Consider the following 6371-nt stretch of genomic DNA (forward strand, 5'->3'; position numbering starts at 1 on the left):
GAATGATCCCTCACAAGGTGAGCTTTCACCATCTTCTTTTTGCAGGGAAGAACAGTGCGGTTCATTGCAGGTAACTGGCTCACTCAGAGAATGCATCTTCTAAGTGTGAGTGCCTTGGGTCTCAGATCTTATGACCTTGAATCTTCCACCATCTAGGAGAACAAGCTATCAAGAAGGTAAGAAAAAAGCCAAATAGTAAGCTCAATCAAAAGTCTAGATGACTCAGCAATTGGATGACATATCCTACAAAAATGTGACAATCTATTTCCACTAAGATGTCTGTCAGTCAGAGGGAAACAAAAAAGTAAGACTATAGTTTTTTAAAGTGTGTGTGTGTTTACATATATATACACAGACCTGATGTGTATATATAGGTAGATAGATATAGATATTGATATGCATACACACACACACACACACACACACAAACTCTTGGATTAGAAAAAGTACTGATCTTCCTGAACCTCCAAATGGACTTAGATAATGAGACATGTTGCTGGGATTGTTTGAACTGAACCTATGATTCACTGGTTGATTCATTTCATTACTAAGATTTGTTACTTGCTTTGTCCCAGGCACCATATTAGGCCCAAAGACATGCCTAACCCAAAGTAGGAACTTGTGTATTTCTTACGGAAGAAAGTAAATGAAGAATAGAGAGAATAAATGAACTTCAGCTTGAATAAAAGACCTCAGCTTGAAAATGAAACAATGCATATTAGTAAATATAAACAATTACTAGATGTCAAGTTTGATACGGGATATGAAGAAAAGGAATAAGAAGAATGTCATGCAAGGCTTCCCAGAGGAAAGAAGGATTTTCAAGTTGAACTTAAATGGGAAGCTGGAGAAGCAAATATATTTTGGACAAAGTATGCAAAGGTCCAAGGTGCTGAGACCTCTTCAAGGGTTCAAGTATCTCAAAAAAACTTTCAACACAAATTGCATGGGAATGCACATGACAGCATTATTAGGGAACAAAATGATGTTTGGAGAATTGAGCTTGGAGCTACTGGCAGAGGCCACAGGCTTTAAAGAATCTGAAAGAGAGTCTAAAAAGGTGGACTTCTCAGAAGAGCAGAAGGCCATGAAAGATTTTTGCAGAAGCAAAATATCTTTAGATTTGTCTGTTAAGCACATAACTGATGGGAGCAGTTTATAATATACAAACTCTCTGGAGCAGAGAGAAAAATGAAGACGATACTGTGACAATTTACTTGCCAATCCAAGTAAAAAAGTGATTTCAATTTCAGAAGACTCATGGTCCAAAACTGACAAGTAGAGATTGTTAAGAATAGTCTGAAGCTGGGACTTCCAAACCAGAATTCATAGTGTACCCACCATATTGTATACCTTTGTGGATCCAACTTTAATGTTCTCAAATAGAATAACTGTAATAATAGAAATTCCTTTAGTGACATAAATCTTATAAATGATAATGTGTTCCAACTTATCTTAAACCCAATGCCTGCTATCCAGTAGGTGTTCAGCAAATGAAGGCACTCATTTGATTTCCCCAATAGACTTGAGTCAGGAATGAAACTAAATTTCATCTGTTCTTAGCAAGTATTCTATCTTCCTCCATGCTAAAAGCCAAAATCACAATTCTTGGCACCTATAGACAGAAATATGAGTTACAAGTATTTTAAGAACATTTAATCTTAAAATTCATTTTCCAAATACTATTTTAAAGGATTTAAATGTGGGGTACACAAACGCAGCTGGGAGGCAGGAGGAAGGCAATGGAATTTGAAGCATCTTCAGGTGACATAAAAATCTAAAATGGTCTTTTGCCCAAAGCTGTCAGTATTCAGGTCACACTGGCTCTTCCTGTGTTAAGTCCATATCTGTGCATATTTATTTCTACTTACAAGTGAGAATTCTGGTCATTGTCCCTGACCCCAGCCCATTCTCCCACTGGCCCCTATGTATGCCAAGCCCTACATGTGCCAGGAGTCAGTTCTCACAACTGAGCTGGATGACAAGGATTTCTATGCTCCTGGGTCACCAGCCTCTATATTCTGGAATAATTTCCCTCCAAACAGCATTGGGAAAGAAACAGATGGTGAAATCCATCTTTCTCCTGCCTGAAAAGCCACATCCTGCCAGGATGTTCTTGGCTTTGAATCCAGCCCCCTTCCCTCAATCTCCCTCTCTGGACCGGGTGGAAATGAAGTCAGCCTCCTTGCTCTTCCAGCTTATCCCTGGTCACTCAGCTCAGCCCACAGCTCTCCCACACCAAGTGAGGAGAATGGTTGGTCACTAGGAAAAGGAGAAAAAGGGAGAAGTGGATAAGAAACAGCAGAGAGCACAGGCTGGCTCTTATAGTTCTCAATATGACTGTTCGCCCATCACATGGAGGATTATACACCATCAACCTGTTCATTCCAACAAAATCATGTGACCTGTCCTGGCCAAGGAAGCACAAGCATAAGTGATGTGTGCCACTGCTAGGAAGAAGCTTCTAACAGCCAGTGTATGGTTGCTATGTTCTGTTTCCTCTGCCCATGTTCCAGATCAAGTTTCTCACTCAGCTTGGGTTCCAAGCTGAGGTGGAAATGGAACAGAGCCACAGCTAAGTTACATGAAGAAATAGCATGGTAGAGAAATAAACCTGTGGTTGCACATTGAGATTTATGGGTCATTTGTTACCCAAGCACAACCTAAAGTACCCTGCCAGACTCCCTTTTTTACCTCCTCCACTCCCCAAAGTGGGCCATGTGCCCCCTCTCTGCATTCCCGCAAATAGCCCCCTGTGTGTTCCTATATCATAATATGTACTATAACATACTGGGGAATGTACTTATTAAATATTTGTCCACCAGACCACAGAGTCCATGTTCCTTAATCTGTGTCTACACTACTCCCAGCATATGGGTTATGTATGCTTAATGAATAAATCCCTATTGAAATGAACCCAATTCAGTTATTGTAATGAATGTTTTCTGCTATCTCTTCTTTGAGCATGACATTGTATCTATACTCAGAAGAAGTAATGTAAATGCCAATGCTAGCTTCATAAGGATCCCAGGACAGTAGAGTTGGTGTGGAAGGCTGTCAGCATTCTCCCTCACCTATAGGGAGGCTGGAATTGAAACCAAGAATGACCACATAATTTGGTTCTGAACAATGAAACACAAGTGGAAATTTCTGGAAAGTCTAGGAAAACTGTTTTTCTGATAAAAAAAAAAGACTAAGTAAATATAATTTCACCCAACTCTTTCTTCCTGGTTTGAAAGTGAATGAGATATCCAGAGTTGTGACTGCCAATGTGAGATGACTATGGAGGAACATCCTTAAATACAGACACAGTCTTGACATTGTTGAGGCTAGACTTCTTGATAGGTGAAAACCATAGCCTTGGTGGTGTTGTTCCCATTGCTAATCAGATTTTCTGACACTGGCAACCAAACACACCCTAACTGATACCAGAAAAAGAGTTATTTATTTTTGGAACATCAAATTTTGCCATATTCCTTTATTATCTCATCCCTGATGACCCTTTTAGACATAGCTTAGTCACTAGATCTCTCCTAAAGCCTGTTTTGTATGCCAGAGCACAAACCCTGGATGCATTCTGCCAAAATCAGTAAAAAAAAAAAAAAAAAAATGCTGATTTTCTATAACTGGTTGTATTATCCTTATACTTCTTAAATCCTAAGGCTAAACTCTGTTCAGGTAATCAATTTCTATAGTTGCTCACCAAATAATCCATTCTTTTTAGATTGCACACTTTTTAAGATTTCCCCCTACCTAAACTTCAGAATCCCTTGTCTAGACTATGGGGGAGCTAGCTAAAACTAAGACACTGGTCAGCTGCAGGATCTGGAAGGTTCACCACATACTCCAAGAGTCATCTTTGGAGATAGGCTTTAATTGTACAATATTGGAAAACTTCTAAATATTTCTCTAAGTATCTTCCAGCTCCACTTCTTCCTATTAACCTTGATCTTGAACTAAATGTTTGCCTTTTTGGCTTCTATGAAGGCTGTTGATTACATTGTCCTCAAGCCTAGAAAGCCCTGTTCTCCCCCGTATCTGGGACATTCAGAAATCTATCACATGTCTCCTTATATAAAATGGTCCCAGAGACCCCTGACCCAGGCATAACTCCCAGCACAATAGTTACTGGACAAGGAGTTGTGCTTCAAGAAGGGGAGAAAGAAGACATCTTCCAGACCCTTGGGCATGAAGAACATGGTGTAACAGAGGGCTAAAGGGAAACCTATGGGCTCAGATAACCAGAGCTAAAGTATTAGCTCCACCATTTATTTGCTATGTGATCTTAGAAAGGTTACATAACCTTCCCATATCCCAGTTTCTCATCTAAAAAGTGAGGAATAGAAGAGGACTTACTTCATAGGTTTCAGCGAGGTTCAGCTAAGCCAACACTTAGCATGCTATCTGGCATATAATAATTGTTCAGTAAAGATTCATTGGCACTAGGAAGCCATAAAAATAGAGGTAAATTGGTTGGTTCCCAACATCAAAACCAAGAGCCTCTGTGAAACTTTTGAAGGTGAAAAATACATTCAAGTTGATGGCTATAAAGAGGACAGGGAACACAAAAACATAGTCTCAATGAAAATTAGATTGTTGAAGATACAATTTCAAAAGCCAGATTTGTTACCTAATGGGAAGTCTCTAGCAGGTGATCAAGTAACTCAATTTGGAGAAATAATTAGACTTCAGACTGGAAATGAAAATGACTCAAAGGAAATGGGGGTTAGCTTAGCATTATAGTTAAAAGCACTTCCTCATCACACTACGTGTTTTCCCTGGGATGAGCTCAGTTTAAGATTAAGAATTTGGTTCTCTCCACAGAGAAGCTGAACAGCTGCAATTCATTTTCCATCCCTGTCAAGGAAGTTGGATGCAAGAAGCTGGAACAGGAATGCACAGGAATGCAAATATGTGACATTGAAAGATGCCATATTCACTGTTGGGGGGGGGGCATGGAAATGAAGTAGATACAGAGGCATTCATGATTTCCAGACTGACATGTAAATTAGGAAATCCTCAATGAGGTGAGATAAATTGCTCCAAATATTCATTGCCTTTGTCCAACTTGGAAGTGGTCAAGATGCGCCATGGTTGCATTAGTTGGATGAATAGGTCTGAGCCCAGAGCTAAGAACCCACTAACTGGAGCTAACTTACTAAGTGACTTTGAGTAAATGACTTGTCTTTTTTGTACTTCACTTGCCACCAACTCTAACATAAATGACTTGGGCCACTCACAAACTCCCTCCAGCTTTATTTGTATATGATACATGGCAATAAAGAAAAAAATTGACCATTTTTGTAGTTTTAAGAATCTCTTCCCACCCCCAAATTCAGATCCAACTACACAAATTGAAATTCTAGTCATATTTAAATGAAGGATTCAAAATGTCAGCTACATTAGATAAAAGTTTGGGTGGAGAACATGGATTAGGTACAAGAAATCATAGGTTTTCCAACACTGCACCTGAAATTAGCATATGAAAAGTCCACCAAACAGACTTTTTTTAACCACACAGTAGGAAGCAGACTAGAACACAGTTCCTCTGCAGGGAGATCCAGGGAGAATGGGGAAACCAGTTAACCAGTGCTTCTCCAACTTGAATGGGAATCAGAATCATCTAGTGGGTTTTTTAAGACACAAGCGGCTGGGCCCACTCCCACAGAGTGGGAAATTTCTAACACATTTCCTAGTAATGTTGGTATAGCGCCTTCTAGAGCCACATCGAGACATTCTGAGCTAAGAAAGTTGCTTAGCAACTTCTCTCCAAGTCCTCAATATGATTAAGTCACTTCTCCCCTAAGGGAGAAGAGAGACAGAGAGAAGAGAATCAAGGAGATCAAATACCTCCAGGGACTCTAAACAATGTCCCTCCACATGGAGTGAAGGATAGTCCTCCACCCCCACCACTATCAGCCATTAAATTCTTGTGGGACTTGTTCATATAGTGATTCTTGATTTGTTGACAAACACTCTTTTTAAATTCCAATGTGTTTTATTATCTCAACTGTAGGAATTTATAATTCATTAGAATGCTAGTGTAATTCTTAAGAATAGTAAACTACTCTTCTAATTAAAAATAGTTAACTATTTTTGATGTATTACCCTACAATAAGACAACAGAATAGATAAATCAGGAAGAGAATTCTTAACTTTGAAATTCCAGCAATGTTGAAGTAGATATGGCTATGAAGCTTATGCATGTGCTATTGTTTGAAGCAAATTCTTCATTAAAGAAACACTAAGACTTACCTTCTGGTACACTGTGTGCTTGCAAAAGTTGTTATACTAAATGTACAGGTCAGGATTGTAGTCCATCCTGGCTATTCAACTCTTATAGCTGAGTGACATTGGACATATCACATTGC

The sequence above is a fragment of the Castor canadensis genome, chromosome 13 (assembly GCF_047511655.1).
Source record: "Castor canadensis chromosome 13, mCasCan1.hap1v2, whole genome shotgun sequence".
In the NCBI taxonomy this organism is placed as follows: domain Eukaryota; kingdom Metazoa; phylum Chordata; class Mammalia; order Rodentia; family Castoridae; genus Castor; species Castor canadensis.